We start from the raw sequence: 18,376 nt of genomic DNA, 5'->3' as shown, positions 1-18,376 counted from the left end.
TATTTGTTTTTATGAAACTTGTGTGGAGTCCATTTGTGGTGTCATCATTGGGTGACTGAGAGCGTGGTTGCAAATACTTTACACATTTGCCTTGGAGATAAGCCTGGCTGCTCGTGCCAAGCTACCGAGGGAGTGAGCAGGGGCTATCTGAGAAGGTGTCCTTCCTTTCCCTGACTTAGAAGCAAGGGTCCCTATTTGGCCTAATGTTACCTACCTCAGCCAACTAGAGACTCCCAGTTCTAACAGGTATAGACAATGTTTGTAGGTATGACTACTTTGAAGGGGCAAGGGTATCTGTGAAAGTCTGGAAGGCACTATTAAGTTTGGCGAGAAGTGTATCAGCTCAGAGGGGTTAACAGGAAGGAGTGAAATCAACATGAGTGTGATGGAAAATTTAATTTGAGAATTTTTTCGTACAATTAGATGAAATTTCAGTTTGGCTGAAGCACTGATGTCAAGAAATGATCTCATGCACCTTTTATGTTGTAGTCCCAAGGGGAGGTTATATGTTGTTCGACAAGAGACTCATGCTCAAGAAATAAAACCAGAGTCAGCAGCGACTTTAGTGGGGCTATAACTGAGATTAATCGGGGTAGGGATGGTGGTTGTGAGAGTAGTCTGGCAGAAAGGTGTTCAGCAGAGAAAGAGGATGCCAAGAAGCTCATAACCTCAATCCAAATCCTGTGGATGATAGTAAGGCCATCCCCAAAGCTGCACGCAGTGATGTTGGAAGATTGTGTCGGTGCATGGAATTAGTTAATCAACGAAGGGAGATGATGTGGGAGCAAGGTTTCTGTGATGAAAAGAATAACTAGGTCGGTATGTGTATCATTTCAAATCAAATCAATGCCAGATTCACAATCCTGTATTTATAAGGGCATGATTGTGAAAGAGGATTAAGGTGGGTGATTTTAGAGATGAGATGTGCATGTTTAATAGATTCATATGGATGAGCGTCCTATGGACACAACTAGGTGGATATGTGGGTATTTGATATAAGGAGAACAGTTGTGGGGTAATTGGAGGATAAAGATAGGAAAGTAAAGCATTTTGTAATTTGTTAGGAATGAAGAAACATAATGGCATACTTATTTTTGAAGTGTAATTGGAAGTATAGCCTAGCAAAAGCCTACTAAATTAGCTGCACTTGGCTACTTTGGACTATAACTGTGTTGCCTGGATGGACTCTCTCAAAGCGCAAAGGCTAGAGGCAAAGCACAAGAGATGTAAGCAAAATAAATTAAAAACTAGGCAAAGTGACAAACGATTAGGTGGTGCTACCGGCCACTTTTGAGATACAGGCTCAAGAAAATTGCCCAAAATACTAATAAATGTTCCCAGCAGGCCTATGGTATCATAATACATTTTCATTGAGGATAATTGGGCCTTTCACCAAATCCAACAAACTATATCCATTCTGAAAAATGGCATTTAAAAGAATCCCCTTACTGTTAATTTACAGTTCACAACCATATTGTAACCTGATTCAGATAAAGAAATCAACAAATAAGGGACTAAGGGTCAGGATCCAACGGGAGCAGTGTTCTGTTGAATCTCTCATAATTACAACCAGTGACAACATACATTGAAAATGAAGGCCAGTAGTAGAAACGGAGAAAGGGGAATGGAACAAGAGAAAAAAATTAGAAAAGGACTCCACCACTCTAACTCTTCTCTTCTGACAGTTAAGAATTGCTCCTGAATGAAGTAGATATCTACAAAACAAGAGACATGTTTTCTGCTTCTTCACACCTTTCATGCTACCTTTGTAGTGTAAAGAACATTAACAGAGGAGAGAGCATGTATAATGTTATTAGCATTTACTCTTGGAACCAATCACTACTGGTTGTGTTGAAACCAGTGTGTATGAGTCTGTATTATGAAAGTGGATGGGCTCTAAGAGAGCAATAACATTTTTGAAAATTGAACACCCAGAGGAGTCCAATGTGTGTGACTTGTGTGGACCCAGTCAATTTTTTTAACGTTAGCTAAAATCATGTACTTCACCTCACATATCTGTGAGGAAAAGTTCCATAATCTGCAGGCATTCACAATATTCCTACCACCTAGCATTCCCACGTTTCCCCCTATAAAAACAGTACCCCACTTGTGTGGCTGAGCCTAGCATCTGTGACAGATATAATCTCAAAACATAATCTTGAGACATCACATTGTTGGTATAAAAACTACACGTTTTGGAGATGTGAGTAGCCGTGGAATTTGGGCCCAGGCTCAGCCGTCACCGAGAGAACCCTACTAAACTCAGTCATTACTTAAGAATGTAGACCCAGGCAAAGTCTAGAGTGGTGTGACTTGCATTGATCCCACTACATTTTCACATTTTCTTACCCACAAGGCACTCCAAAACTCAAACTTTGGATAACAACACACATTTTCCATACATTTATGTGAGGGAACATTCTGAAATCTGCAGTGATCCACAAAATTGCCTCCACCCATCATTCCCACACTTCTCCTGATAAAAACTAAACTCCACTCTTTTCTTTTACAGAGCTTTGACAGGCCATTTTTTCTAGAACCAGTACTCCAATTGGCCATGCACTGTATATGCTGTCTTATCTTTAACTAGGAAGAAAGTATGGTGTTTCTTCCTGGTGAACCATTTTGCACCACATGTACTATTTTTGAATGAGTTGTACACGCTGCCAACATATTGGCGACTATTTATAAATTGCACTTTGTAGTATGTGTAGTACTACTAATAGTACTACGCACGTAATATAAAATGCTATTTATAAACCTACATGAAGAGACCTTTTACATTTGCCTTTTTTTTTTTACTTCTTTTTATTTAGCAGTTGATTCATGAAACAGCTCAATTGCACCAGATCACATTATCATGAATTGGCCATTCGCAGGTGGCCATATCTCTTTTCAGTATCGACTTTGGCTTATTCTTAGACATTATGGGCCAGATGTACGACCCTAATTTGACTGCGTAAACGGGTTTGCGACCCGTTTGCACATGCAAAATGGCCCTGTGCCATGTACAATTCCTAAATAGCGAGTCGCAATTTATTTACGACTCTCTATTTAGGAATTGTGAGTCGCTATTAGGAAGCGGCGTTTCCCTTCCTAATAGCGTCCCCAATGCAATGTATGAATGTTTTGTGACCGCAATTGCGGTCGTTAAACACTTGCACATCACCACCCTCTTCAAGAGGGTGGCAATGCAGTTGCACTTTGAAAGGAGTCCCAAGGGGACCCCTTCAACTTTGTGACTGTCTCTGAAAATATTTTTTAAGGGCAGGCACCACTCCCTGCCCTTAAAAATGAAACAAAAACATTAAAACATTTTTTAAATGCATATAGGATAAAGGGCTGCATTTTAAAAAAAATGCTTTATTTAAAAGCAGTCCCAGACAGGGTGGGTACTCACCTAAACTGTCACTATCCCACAGTGGGGTTTCTGCCATAAGCTTCCCGTCCCATCCCAGGTGTGTATTGGCTGCTTTCCAAGCTTGTAAAACCATCAGCGTGTGAGGCAGGAGCCCACTCTTCCACTATTTGCCATATAAAAGCACTGAGTAGTCTCTGTTCCCCATAGCTAAGCAGTCCGTTCAGTTTGCAGGTCCTGATCGGTCCCCAAACACCCAGTCATTTACTACTGCTCAGTAATAAGCTCGGATGTCTGGGACTGCCAGACAGCCGTCATAGACTCCCCGCTGTAATTTGACCAGGGCAATTTGGGCCGCCCGAGCATCGTACAATAGGGACCTAAAAATTCCATTAATTCTACGGAAATAGGATTCAGGGATTTTTACTGGAGTATTTTGATGAGTGTATAACAACCGCAGGAGGGTCATCATTTTGAAAAGGAAGCGCATCCCATTAACGAGAGGGGGAGTCTACGCCAGTGATCCACATACGTTTGAAAGCGTTCAATTTGAGGGAGAACATTGCGGGATAAAAATAGGTCCTTATCTCTAGTAACGCTAATCTCCAGGAACGTGAATCGATCCGTAGCCATTGGGGCTATGCATCGAGTTGGTAGGGTCAGGGGGCCCGGAGCAAGCGGGAAAATCAGGGACTTATCTCAAATGATTTGGTAACTCCTGAACAGGTCAAAGATGTGTAGAATTCTCTGTATCGAGGTACGGAGTTTACTTATGTAAAGTAGAATATCGTCCGCATAGAGCGATATTTTTTCCTCCCATGTTTCATACATTGCAATCCCACAAATTAGCTGATCTCCACGCACCCAGGTTGCCAACGGCTCCAGCGCTAGAGCAAAAATCATGGGAGATAGCGGATATCCCTGTCATGTACCTCTACGTAGCTCTATTGCTTGGGATACACAACTGTATATCCGAACCCTAGCCCTTGGAGTTTGCGTACAGTAGGCGGACCCAGGCCCAGAAATTAGGACCAAAGCTCAATCGAGGTAACAAGGCAAACAGGTAGGTTCACTCAACACTGTCAAAGGCCATTCTGGCATCTAGAGAGAGGACTGCCACATCTTCTGCCCCATATTCTTTTGTTAGGTGGAGCAACCCATTTAGCCTTCTTAAATTTAGACGTGTACTGCGCTTTGGCACGAAGCCGGAATGATCAGGGTGTATCACCATTGCCAGTACACTAGCTAATCTCTTTGCTAAGACTTTGGCTAGAATTTTGGGCTCTTCGTTAAGCAGGGACATGGGCCGGTACGATGTACACTCCGCTTGGGGCTTCCCCTTTTTAGGAATTACTCCTATTGTGGCGGTTCTTAGGTCTTCATGTAGCTGTCTTTCCTCCCTGGCCTCAATGAACATGTTCCGGAGCTGGGGTGCTAATTTCTGGGCAGTTTTCTTGAACAGTTCCATGGGCAAACCATTTGGGCCAGAGGCCTTATTTGAATGGAGTCCCCCTAGAGCTCTGCTATTTCTTCTACTGTGACGTCGCTATCTAACATCTCCTAGTCCTACTGCAATAAGGTGTTCAGGTTAATTGTTACCAGAAGTTCTGAGCCATCTGGACTAGATCTGCGTGATTTGGAGGTGTGTATATCCTCATGAAAATCTGCAAAACTGCAGCTATTTTCTCATCTCCCGTGTGCACCACCCCATCGTGGTCTAGAATTGCCGTCACCCAGCTTCTCTCGCTGTCTCTTTTCTCGAGCGAGGCGATTAGTTTTGTGACCTTGTCCCCCACCTCTTATATATTTTGCTGAATTGTTAGAGTATGAGCCCTTGCTGCACCCTCTTCTACCTACCTCACACCTTACCTTTCTTATCATGACTTTGCAGAGGTCTCCACCACATGTGCTGAGATCTCTTAATACATTGATATACATTTTAGTACTAATTATGGGTGGAATTTGAGCAAGTGGCTGGAAAATGAGGAATACGTCCTACTAAATGTGAGTGTTTTAAGGATGGACAAGGAGGGCCTTTAGGGATGGGAAGGAGGGTTTAGGGACGACATGCAAATACAGAGATCTATCGACAAAAGAGTAAGCTTATTGCTATTTACAAACAGGACTTCGAAAGTTATTATGGCCTAAATGGTCCTGTAACAGTAAGATATATACTCCAACCCAGATTTGGAGTAAGACCAGCACCACACATGACCATTCACAGGTACTGCAACACACTTACATAAAGAATAATGTTGGGAAGAACTTAATATTAAACCTGATAATATTTTAAATGCTAAATTATTGATGTGTGTGTCTGTGTGAGTGTGTGTTAAAAGTTATAATCAATTTAAAACAGTTTTTTCATTGAATAAAGTAATTAACTTGGTAAAAATAATTAAATTAAATATTTTAACATTTAATAAAAATGAAAGATAAAATACAAAATTAATTTAACAGATAAGCTTTAATAACATTTACTAAGTAATAATTCAATATAAGAATGATAGTGAGCTAGTGCCGGCGGCATTTAAAAAAAATATGTTCAATAATAGGATTTCTAAATTAAATTATTATATTATTATTTATTAACATTTGTTTTAATAAGTTAATGTGCTGTAACATTTTATTTTTAGATCTTGGTTAAAAGAAATTATTTTAATTCTATTTTTTATTTTAAAGTAATGTTTTAAATTTTGCTTTAATAATGACAATTAATTATTTTTCTGTGTACTGCACCACAGAGGGATCTCTGTGCTGCCAGCCGAGACTCATGACTACATATAAAAGGTTGTTATTATTCCTCTATTTCACCTCAAAAGCCATAAAGGCACAGAATAAGTATCTATTATGCAGAAGAAAAAGACACACATTCATATTAAAACCAACAACGAAATATTACAATACAGAGCATGTGAAAGACATTAACAGACGTCTGGATAAAACAGTAAAGAGCAGTGCAGATTAATAAATAATCTAGATATTTGCACGAGTTCCTCTAAGATAAAATTGTATTATACAAAGTTAAAAAGACTGTAATGTATATACATTTTATAGTAAAATATTTAAAATATTCATTCATTTTGGAGGATTAACGAAGGCCAATTCCTTGACAGAGCAGTGAAATATAATCTCTAGGTATAGGTGCCACTGACTATGTTTCCTTAAGCCCAGTAGCCTTCATTCTAATGAACCATATTGAAAGCAAATAACTAGCAATTGAATATACGATGCGTTCTCTGGTGTCGATATTACATACCCTTCAGACATTATAGTGATTACTAAGGCCGAGGAGACGACAAAGTGGGCTAATCCAATAGGAGCCCTGCTTCCTGTAATCACTGCAGAAAAATGTGTTCATAATTTCAACTTCCTGGCAGCCCAATGGACACAGTTTAGAACAATCAATTTCCTTGTGCAGGAACAATTAAAGAAGGAAATGGAAAAAAGCCTAATCTGAATTTTATGTAAAGTGCTCATGCAGATGGGTTACTAACATAATTCATAAAAGGTTCAAAATCTGGTACACATTTAAAAGATAAGTTAAAATCTGAAAAGCTATTTGAGGTTCCAACAGATACTTTGGATCCAAGAATGTAATTCCAGTGACACAGTTTTAAATTTTCACAGTCACCTCAGCGCCTCCCTATCGGGTGGAGTCAATAGTCGCTCAGGCCTAGCTTAGATAACCATATTTTTATGTGAGCGAGTTAGGAGATTGTACTAATTGCTTGCCCAACCAATAACTCTCTATGGCAGTCCCCATATGGGGCCAGATCTTCAGTGGTCCAGAGCCTAATCCAATACAAAATAGGCTTCAAAGCAGCAATATCAGAAATTGCTCTGAGATTAAGATCAAAAGCTACTTTATGAAAATATTTTCTGACTTTTCAAGTGACCCTAGATTACAGTGACCCCATAGATCCTCCCCGTACAATGCAGCCCGCATGCATGAATTTTATATATCTCTACAGCTGGTGAGAGAGCAAAAGAGGACACTCTTTTTGCAAATCTTATAATTCTCCTGGCTCTGTATTTTAGTGCCAGTGTGCTTTTCTCTATCATGAGTGACCATTTGTGGGAATCATTAAGCCTCACAACTAGATAATCGAATTTGAAGACTCTCTGTAGGCCCACTCATTCTAGAGTGACCTTCCCATTGATCATTTTATGGGCACTTTATATCATGAATTGTGTTTCTAATCAATGGCCTGTGCAACATAGATGACATTTTTCTGAAAGAATAGATCAACACCTAGCTGTTATAGAGAGCAACAAAGTGTCATCTGCAAACAGCAGACCCGGTATTTTTTTCCAGACATTTTGGGTGAGTCATTTTCACAATCTAGGTGGTAGCGAAAGCACCCATTTATGTATAGTAAGAAAAGAGTAGGGGCCAGCACGCATCCTTGATGGACGCCTCTTCTAATGGGGATATCCTCTGCAGTTCTCCACTTGGCCCGCACCTAACTTGTGCAAAGTGTTCCACATACAGAGGCTGGATTAAAGACAGTAGACCAACTGGGACCCCCAGCTTTTACAAGACATCCCACAGTTTCTCTCATGGAACAATAATCAAATGCGGCACGGAGGTCCACAAATACTACAAATAATGAACTTTGGTCAACATCCACTGTTTTCTATTTTATAGGCAAGGATAGTATAACATAGTCAGTTGTGCTTATATTAGGTCTAAATCTCACAAGAAGATGGGTTAGCACTTTATCGGAGGATATCCAGTCCCACAACCTTGTTAAATTTGCATACTATAAACCATTTGCATATTATCTATTTAGCTTATGGGATGGCAATTTCCCAGAATTGATTTATCCCCTTTTCTAAATTTTGGGGTACTTTATGTGCCTTTCCAAGAGCTTGGGATTGGCGCAGCAGGTGCGATGGCATTAGATATGCACTTAATATACAATCCCCAGATCTGAGGTTTGGAGCAGGACAGGTCTGCAGGGATTCTATCCAACCCTGGGGCTTTCCCTATCTTCTAAGCCTGTACTGCCACTATGGTTTCTTATAGAGTGAAGTAAACTTATTCTCCTTTATGCAATTTGTTACTAGTTGGAAAGACAATGTCTGTTTGAGCTAACTGGAATGTGCATCTGCATAGAGAGTTAAAAACAGCTCCTCCTAAACCCTTGCTTTAATATAACATTCAACGCATGCATAATTACATGCTCTTAAGCCGTATGACACCACTAAATCTACTATCTGGAGCACAGCTAGACTCCTTTTGGGGGCCTTCCTTAATTCAGAATATGCAGGGATTCCCTTGTGTGTTTCTTCTTCCTGGATCAATTCCAGGAAGGGCCCATAGGGCTCAAAACTCATGTTAAAATCCTCTGCTATAATCACTTGGTTACTTGAATTAAGATCCGCTAAAAGAGTGTTCAAGGTTGATATAGTCTGTGATGTTTTATTAAAGGGAGAGGATCTGTTATAGATATTTACCAGCAAGTATGGGGTCCCAGTTTTGGGGATAAACTCAGCAAAAGTCTGTTTTGATTACCTTGATTGAGCAATGAAGAGATACTTTAATCCATATAATTAGCCCTCCCGAAGATCTACCTGCTTTCAAGGGCAAAGCTTCTAAACTGAATATTAGGAAGCCCTGTCACTAGATCTTCATGAGAGCCTAGGTCTCATGAAAAATACACATATTAAACATATATCTACATTTTCTCCAATCCTCCTCTTCCAATTTAGATCGAATCCCTGCTTTGTTCCTACTAATAAGGTACATGGATGAATCCGGGTTTTTGGGGTATTTTGCGTTTGAGAGGGTACTTGTTGTTGCCATCAATCTAGGCACACTAGGGTTGTTATCTCTAAATGCTGGGGAGTTGTCATGATCCCTCTTCCTACTTTGGGCTGTATTACTGGAGTGCCCAGAGGGCGCAATGGGCGTTTGTGCCAGCTTTGCGTGCCCCCAGGGCACTTTGGTATTACAGAAGGGGCCACAGACTCTTATTCGTCCCCTTCTGTAATACCAACAGTGCTGGTGCACATAGAGTGCCAGCGCTATCATCAGAGGGCATTCCCTCATTTACATGGGGACATGGCCCATGCCAATCAGAGAATCCCTTTGCCTCTGCACCCACAGCGTATTGCAGATGCGGGCGCAAAGGCAAAGAAGCTGTCAGGAGGCGCACTGCCCCATGATAGCAACCCTCTGGAGGGACGAAACGGTGTACCGTAGTACCCCAAACCAGAAATTATCACAAAATCTATTTTTATTAAAAATACATTATTGTATTGCAAATATTTAAAATAATCCAACACATGCTAACGTCTCAAGTTCATTAATAGTTAAAACAATTTCCTCAAAAATCTAATACAATTTATACACTAAAGACATCAAATACAAAACATTAAGAGAGAGAAAAAGAACAGACTGTATACTTTGTCATTCAAATAAATATATCTGTTAGAACCGTTTTGTTACTGGGACCTGATACAACTTGTCTATCATGTATCTAAAGATTCAGTCACTTCCACAAATTATGTAAACTGGTGCGTTGATGCGTTTCAATGGTTTTTATTGATAATATTCCATCTTTTCCCCAGTTTTGATGAGTTGGATGCGTGTTACTACTAGGTGGAGGGGTAAGTTTACATGTGTGTAAATCTACATGTTTAAATGTACCCTTGTGAATAGGCCCTGTAAAGGTTTCTCCGAACTGAACACATGTATTACATATAAACAAATTGCATTTCTTTGTTTAGGCCTGGAGGCCAAGCTGTAATTCTTTTTCTTTGACAGCAGGAAACTGTAGTCCTGCTTATAATGGGTTTTAGACTACTGTAGTTATATATTTTATTTATTAAGTGTTGTGTATGATGTGAACAGTATTTGAAAGGATGTTAGAGCACTTTATGCATGGCAAAAGGAGGGAATAAGCATTTCACATCAGAAGCACTGTGTGTTGAATATGAGATGTTATTTTGCATGCCATTATTTCGCATGCCATTACTACGCGGTTATTACTTAGCAATAACCGTTAGTATGCAAGTTTGTAGTTCGCATACCATTACATTGAAAGTGGTAATGTATGCGAAGTAAAAACTTGCCTAGGTATGCGGTATAACGTGACATATTGAAAACGGACATGTAACCCCCTTTTTTAAATGTTTAAAATACAACACTAGAATAAATAATAAATAGAAATACACTAGCCTACACATCTAAAACTCTAAAACACTACCAAAAAACACTTAAAAACTACACTACCCTACACTACTGAAACACCACTACATTACCCTAAACCCTAAATCACTACCCCCTGCACGACCCCCGACACTACCCAAAACCGTAAAACACTACCTTACACTACACTAACACCACAACACTACCCTAAACCCTAAAACACTACCCCCAGCACGACACTGCTCCTACCCCAGTCCTTTCCCTAATCCCAAACACTACCCTGCACGACACCCTGACACTACCCTAAACCCTAAAACACTACCTTACTCTACACTAACACCACAACACTACCCTAAACCCTAAAACACTACCCCCAGCATGACCTTGCCCCTAGCCCCAGTCCTGTCCCTACTCCCAAACACTACCCTGCACTACCCCCGACACTACCCAAAACCCTAAAACTCTACCCTACACTACACTACACCAACACCACAACACTACCCTAAACCCTAAAACACTACCCTACACTACACTAACAGCACAACAATACCCTAAACCCTACAACACTACCCCCAGCACGACCCTGCCCCTAGCTCCACTCCTGTCCCTACTCCCAAACACTACCCTGCACGACACCAGCCTAAAACAGTACCCTACACGACACTAACATTAGAACACTACCCTAAACCCTACAACACTAGCCCCAGCACGACCCTGCCTCTAGCTCCAGTCCTGTCCCTACTCCCAAACACTACTCTGCACAACAGCACCCTAAAACAGTACCCTACACTACACTAACATCAGAACATTACCCTAAACCCTACACCACTACCCCCAGCACGATCCTGCCCCTAGCTCCAGTCCTGTCCCTACTTCCAAACACTACCCTGCACGACCCCCAACACTACTCTACACCAGACAAACACAAGTACACAACCCTACACAAGTACACAACACTGCATGACCCTACACAGCCCCTACACAACCCTACACAGCCCCACTTACCTCTTACCGCGTGTGGTTCCAATCTTCTCCCCATTCCTGCTTACTTCGGCTTCCTCTGTCATGGGCTACGTCCTCGCCTGCACCCGGAAAAGCAGCAGCAAACCCGGAAAAGCACCAGCAGCAGACCCCCGGAGCAAATGGCCGCCGTGACGACCTCCAAGAGTGCCACCAGCCCCCTACGCATGCGTTGTATAACGCATGCGATGTAACAGCACGCGTACTAAAGGCGACGCGTTGTTACTTCGCATGTGTACTAACGATTGCGTAGTAATGGTATGCAAACAAATGTCTGCGTACTAATGGGTGCTTCCCACAGACAGCTTTATCTGAATGCCAAACTCTTATACAGAACAAAAAGTAATATCTTTAGTTAATCTCCCTTCAGCTACTATTTGTTGGAAGTGCCATTGTCATTTTGGATTGTCACACAGCACATAGAGTTTGAGAATAAGTCAGACCACGTCAGCCAATGCTCTGTTGAAGGACTTTTTCCAATTTTGGATCAGGGCACAGGACTGCCATTTAGTATTTGGAGTTCCAGTCATCTTGACTGCTGGCATTTTGCCTCTTTACTTGTCTGATTCCAAATAAGGAGAGATAGGCACCAACAGACATAGAAGTCTGCCTTAGTTTGTTGAGCTTGTTCATTTATGATGTACAGCTGAGATGACCAGATGAAGAGGCATCATAATGTTACCCTTATCAGTAGCTAACGTCATGTCCATGCAAGGATGAGGAAACTCCATGTCAGTCACTGGTGGAGTGAAGCAGAAGGGTACGAATGAGTCATTTGCGTATGTTCGTCTGTGTGAGGGGAGAGCCAATATTAGTTGTGGCCATCTTAGAGTCAGGCTCTACATCATCACTACTGTAAAAAACTAGAGTTCTTCTGCAAAGTTGGCTAGGCTAGAGGATACATGAAGCAGCTGTTATAGTTGCTCAGAGCAGTTACATAGCTGTGCAGGGTGCTCCATGGTAGTCACTATCAATGTTTTAGCAATGGGGAAAGGCTTTTGTCTTTTGTGGTAGCAGGGATGTGTCCCAGAGAGACAGACTTCAACATAGTCACTCACAAAGCAATAGCAGCAGAATGAATGATCTGTTCATGCTCTGTTGCACATGGATGGAGCACAAAGTAGTGACAGCCATCGTAGTGTCATGATATGCTGCCGTACATGGTCATAAACTCCTCAACTCCTGTTCACCAGGTCAACTTGGGGCACAGTGAAATTCGATATGGTGGTATGTTGGCTGGCCAGCAGATTTGGTTGTGATCTCAGTGACTTATTTTCACATACAGGTCAAACAAAGGTGAGTGATTCAGTTTTGGATCCGTCAGAGGCTGGAATCCTAATTTGTATTTTAAAACAAAATTGCCTCTGACACCATGGATCAAACAACCATTATTTTATCCCTAAAGATGTTTTAATTATCCTTGGGGTGTACTCATATATACTGTCTTATTTGTCACATTTATTTTACAATAACATTCATATCTGTTAGTAGGCAAACTAGACACAGTTACCTTGCATTATCTTATCCCTTCTCTATATATGTACACGTCAAGCAAATAGTCAAAGTAATGTGCCCAAAGGTTATTTACAGTGCAAGAAAGTTTTAAATCATACAGTGCATTATACAAAAAAATTATGAATCAAACAATGAAGCCGAGGTACATATAATATCCTGAGGAATTGGATCAGGTGAAGACTGATCCTATTACAATCTATCACCATGGGATGAAACAGAGGCAAGTTACTACTTTTCTTATCCTTGAATTGTGATATTTTTGTGGACAAAAGGGAGGTCAAAGGTGGAAATCAGAACTCAAGAATAGAGCCCTCTTGTCTGGGTTCTATTTTGTCCAATTTAAAGAGCCTGTTTCAACTTGGTTCTATTTTGAACCTCTCTTGGGTGGAACCAACGCGTTTCGACATGGGTCTCTGGCACACTGTGTCACAGGAGTAAGTAAGTATTTTATTTGCATAATTTATTCAAATCATTGTAATTCGTACAGGCATTGATTAATAATAAAAAAAACATTAATCAAATTAAAGTTAAAACAGTGAGCACATGAAAAAGGGAAAAATAAGTTTCAGAGATTACAGTTCATTCTTGGTCATCTGGTGGTAACAAAAGGTTAATTTCAAACATAAATTTTACAAAGCGAGAAGCCATCTGAGATGAATCGCCCCTCATGCATAGTTCTAATGCTTCTTGACATGTCCTGATGTTAAAAGAAAGCCATATCGGACGAAGCCAGAAGATTCGTAGGGCGAGTAAGCGTCTATAAATGCACAGGATATGAATTAGGTTTTCTTCCTCTTGTTTGCAGAAGCGGCATTGTGTAGGTGCAGCTTTCTTATACCCTTGTACGAACTTATACGCCATAGTGGAATTAAACCAAAACGAAATCTCATTAATTGATGTTTTACATGTGGTTTCATAGGCGATGAAAGGTAGGGCGGTAATGTTTTTGGAGCGTAGAGTTTAGAAGCCCAGCTGCCGTGAAAGAGCTTTAACACTGATTGTGTGTCATGTTCATAGGACAGTATTTTTGCTTGTTTTGTCAAAAGTTTGGATATGGTCTCTATAGGTAACAAAGTTGTCTATATGTCCTGGGCCTTTAATGATTCCAAGCAATATGTCAAATATATATTCCAAATTGTATCGGGATTGCTAAGCAATAACCATATACTGCTCTTTAGAGTATGAGGGCGAGCTTGTTTTGTTTTTAAACTATAAGCAATAATCTTGCACTCATGACCCAGTGTTGGGAAGACAGAGAGAATTCCATTCGGATTTGGGCGTGTGAGGTCGAGTTTGGTAGTTGGAACACTCTGCGAAAGCATGCTGACTGAGCTCTATCTAGCCAGATGGACATTTTATCTTTATAGGTTGTGGCACCAAAAGCTATTGTCGGCAAGAATTTTGCACCTATCAGTCTTATTAACGGGGTGAAATCAGGGGAATGAAGCGCTCTCTTTGTTCTAATGAAAGCTCCCTCCTAACTCCAGACACCCTGCATTGCGGTTATGTGCGCAGTCGGTCTCCCTTTGTGGTCTATCCAGACACCCAGATATTTATATGCGGTGACTAATTCCAGTGCCTTCCCCTCAATGAACCAAGTGCTCTTTCTTGTTTTCGAGGAGGAAACTGTCATCACTTTGGTTTTGGTGATATTGATCTCCAATGTGTTGGTATTGCAATACAAGACGAGGGAGTCGAATAGTCTTTGGAGGCCAACCTGGGTTTGATCGAGTAAGATGGTGTCGGCGGCATATTGCACAGTTTGAATTTTTGTTAATTCAATTCTCGGGGGGAAAGCTCGGCATCCGGCTAGCCATTCAGGAAGGTCTGCAAGATACAGGTTAAAGAGTAAGGGTGCAAGAATGCATCCTTGTTTTAGGCCTCTGTTAGTAAAGATTTTATTAGTTGATGACCATCTCGAAGTAACTCTTATTTTCACCCAGGTGTCTGTGTGCAGAGCTATGAGAGCTTTCAGTAAAGGCTGAGGGATGCCCCATGTTGTCAATTTTTCCCAAAGTTTGGGGCGAATCACACTATCAAAAGCCTTCCGAAAGTCAATAAAGCCCAAATATAGTGATTTACCTTTCGTGTGGTCTCGATAGAGGCAGATCAGGTTGTCTTCAATATGGCAGCCCTTTTGGAAGCCTGTTTGTGTGAAGGGAAATAAATTGCAATTTTCGACCCAAGTTGTTAATTCTGATAAAAGGACACTTGCATATGCCTTCCCGTCTACGTCGAGAAGGGCTATCATCCGATAGTTGTCAGGATTGGAGCGTGAGCCTTTTTTATGGATGGGGACGAGTAGCGATCCTCGCCAGGAAGGCGGGATAGATCCACCCAGTATTGCTGTCTCAAAAAGAGGAGCCAGCAGCTTGGCCCATTTCTGGGCAGAGGCTTTATATACTTGGGTGGGGATGCCATTTGGTCCTGGGGCACCCCTGATCACATTTTCTTTATTATAAGCACAATTTGATTTGGGGTTATCTTAACAGTTGGCGTCATGTCGTCGTGGGAACTAGTGTGATTAGAGATGGAGAGGCTGTTGCAGATTATACCATTCGGTTCTGTATAAAGTGCTTTGATGTAGACCTCCCAGTCGGCAGGAGTGATGTTTGTTGCACTGGGTGGTTTGGCGACTCTAACAGCCTTATTTATCCAACTCCAGAATTTTCTTTGGTCCTTTGATTTTATAATCTCATGGGCGGCTGCCCAATGATGTTCTTCTTCCAATCTCTTGAGGATGAACCTAGCCTTTCTATATTCTCTTCGAGTAGCTGATATTTCACCCCGCAGAGATTTGTATGCGCCTTCATTGTTAACATGGTTTCGCTGTAGCTTATTTAGTTTATATTTGATGTTAATTATGAGTTGCTTTTGCTCTAAGAGGGAGGATGAAACAGGAAGGTCTTTGGCTAGACTTTTTGTTGACTCTGAGGCCTGTTGTTCTCTGAAGTCGGCCACAATGATTTCCCATGATGATACTGTCAAATGACTATTACAATCTAGTTCCCATTTGGTAAAAAGATCGTCCACCTTTTCTTCAATTATTTCCCGATTGTCCTCAGACCATCTCAATTTTCTAATGATCTCTAGGTTGGATTCATTTCCAATCAAGGGAATTTCCGGGCGATGGGAATGCCAGAGATCAATTTTGCATGTTAAAATTGCGTGATCGCTTTCCAATGAAGGAGTCACCAAAAACTGTTGTACCAAGTGGAAGTGGGCAACTGAAATCCATATATAATCCAGAGTGGCCATTCTGGAGGAAGATGCGTGAGTATATGCCGCTGGATCTGAATCGATTGTTCCATTTAAAATGCGAAGGCCTAGTTGGTTTAGGTGCGTTGACAATTTTATCCATTTGCCTTCCTTCCGTTGGAACTGGGATTTTATCTCTGGGATAGACCACATTTCGTTGACTAAGGATGGTTGAAAAATGAGAGTGGAGCCTACCTCCATTAAGTTGGTGTTAAAGTCGCTCATTATCAGCCATATCTTGTTTGGGTGATAAGCATCGAGATTGTTTATGTTAGGAAGCATTTTACTCAGTGTAGCCTCTCGTCTTATTTTGGAGGGATGCAAGTAGACACAGCCTAGGATAATTTTTTGCTGTCTCAATTTTTCCTTTTCATGGCACTGAATGTCGATGCTGATAAAAATTTAGTCACCCTGGCCTTTAAAAAGCACTGATACCTTTGCGACCAGTGTATTCTTCACGGCAATCAGCACACCTCCAGAGGCATGGCCACCTGTGACGGAAAGAATGGCATGAGAATCTATAACAGTAAAATCCTCCCAGACGGTGTTTTCCAGGGCCTAAGTTTCTTGAAGAGCAAATATATCCTGGGTCTTCTGGAGGCCCATGGTTAGCTGTTCATTTTTCTCTTTTGTTAACCCTCAAATGTTCCAAGAGCAAATATTAAGATATTGTACTTCGTCGTAGTTGGTTTTCTCTTCGTTTAATGGTTTCTGTGTTTTACCCTAAGGCCTTAGAGAGCCAAGACCAATCTTGAGATTTATGAGGCATGAGTACACATTTGCGTGGGCCACCCGCTTCTGATGCTATTCTTTGCAGTGGGTTCTCTATCCAGGGCACTGTTTTAGTTCCCGGTCTTGGGCCACATAATATTGAGGAGGGCTGCAGGGTGTTCTTGGCCTGTTTTAGCACTGGTTTGTTATTGCCGACGGTTGGAAAATTGCATATGTTATCTTTTAAGAAATCTGGGTATTTAACATTGGTAGGGAAACTAACCTGAACACCCCAGTTACTCAGTTGGTTTAAGTTAATTATTAGGATCGAGGCCTGGTCTTTATTGTAGAAGGTTACTACCGTCAATTCATTTTTCTGGCCCAGTTCAGGTTCAAGAAAAGCCACATTTTCGATATCCATTGATTTTACATTTTCTAATCCGGGGAGCTGCGAGCGTAACTTTAAAATGTTTCCTCTATTTAAAATGTCCCATTTTCCTTGAGATACGTATTCTGGATACAGTAATATTTTTTTTGTGTGTTCTTGAGACTGGGAGGGTAACTCTCGAAGGTTAGGTTTTAGTTTATTCGAGTATTGTTGTTTGGGGCGTGCCACTAATGACTCTGTGTGTAACTTTTCGTTAACTGAATACTCTAAGTCATCTTGGTTGTTTGATTTAGGGCTCCGGAGGTGAACGTCCATGGGGTGGCTGCTCCCTCTCTCTATTTATTGAGGGGGCTGCGTCATGTGTTCGGCTCTTTCCATGGGAGTCCAAGGTTTATCTGAATGTTTTTTTTCCTGCTCATTCCTCGTTTTAACTCGTATTGATGGCACTTCGGTGAATATTTCAGGATTTGTTTCTTCCTCCTCTATTGTAGACAAGTGAATTTCATCATGGTAATTTATTGGTTTATGCGTTAGGTCCTGATCAGTGGATTTTTTTGCTTGTTGAATAAGAGAAGAACTTTTGTTAAGCGGTTTAATAAAAGTTTCCCTGGTCTTGGTGGAAGTACTATAAGATTTTTTATTTTTATTTTTCTCTGTAATTTCTTTTTTTTCCATTGGATTCATTGGATTCTGCACTTGATCTGGACGATTATTGTGGTCATTAATAGTCTTAGTTAAGGTCGCCTCCAATTTTTCCGTAGTTTCTTCATTGTGATAAACAGGTTTTACAGATGACGGAATTGTGTTCGTTGTTGGTTGACTCTTATCTGTTCCTAGCCACTGTAATAGAATGTTACCCTTTTTTTTGCTTTATTTAATTTCTTTAATTTCTTCTTGTTCTTCCTTGACAAGGGGTTTCCTTCCATCGTGATTTGTATGGTCGTGTTTAGGGGCCTAGTAAGACTCA

This window comes from Lissotriton helveticus, chromosome 3_1 (genome assembly GCF_964261635.1).
Source record: "Lissotriton helveticus chromosome 3_1, aLisHel1.1, whole genome shotgun sequence".
NCBI lineage: Eukaryota > Metazoa > Chordata > Amphibia > Caudata > Salamandridae > Lissotriton > Lissotriton helveticus.
Note: the sequence above shows the minus strand (reverse complement) of the source record.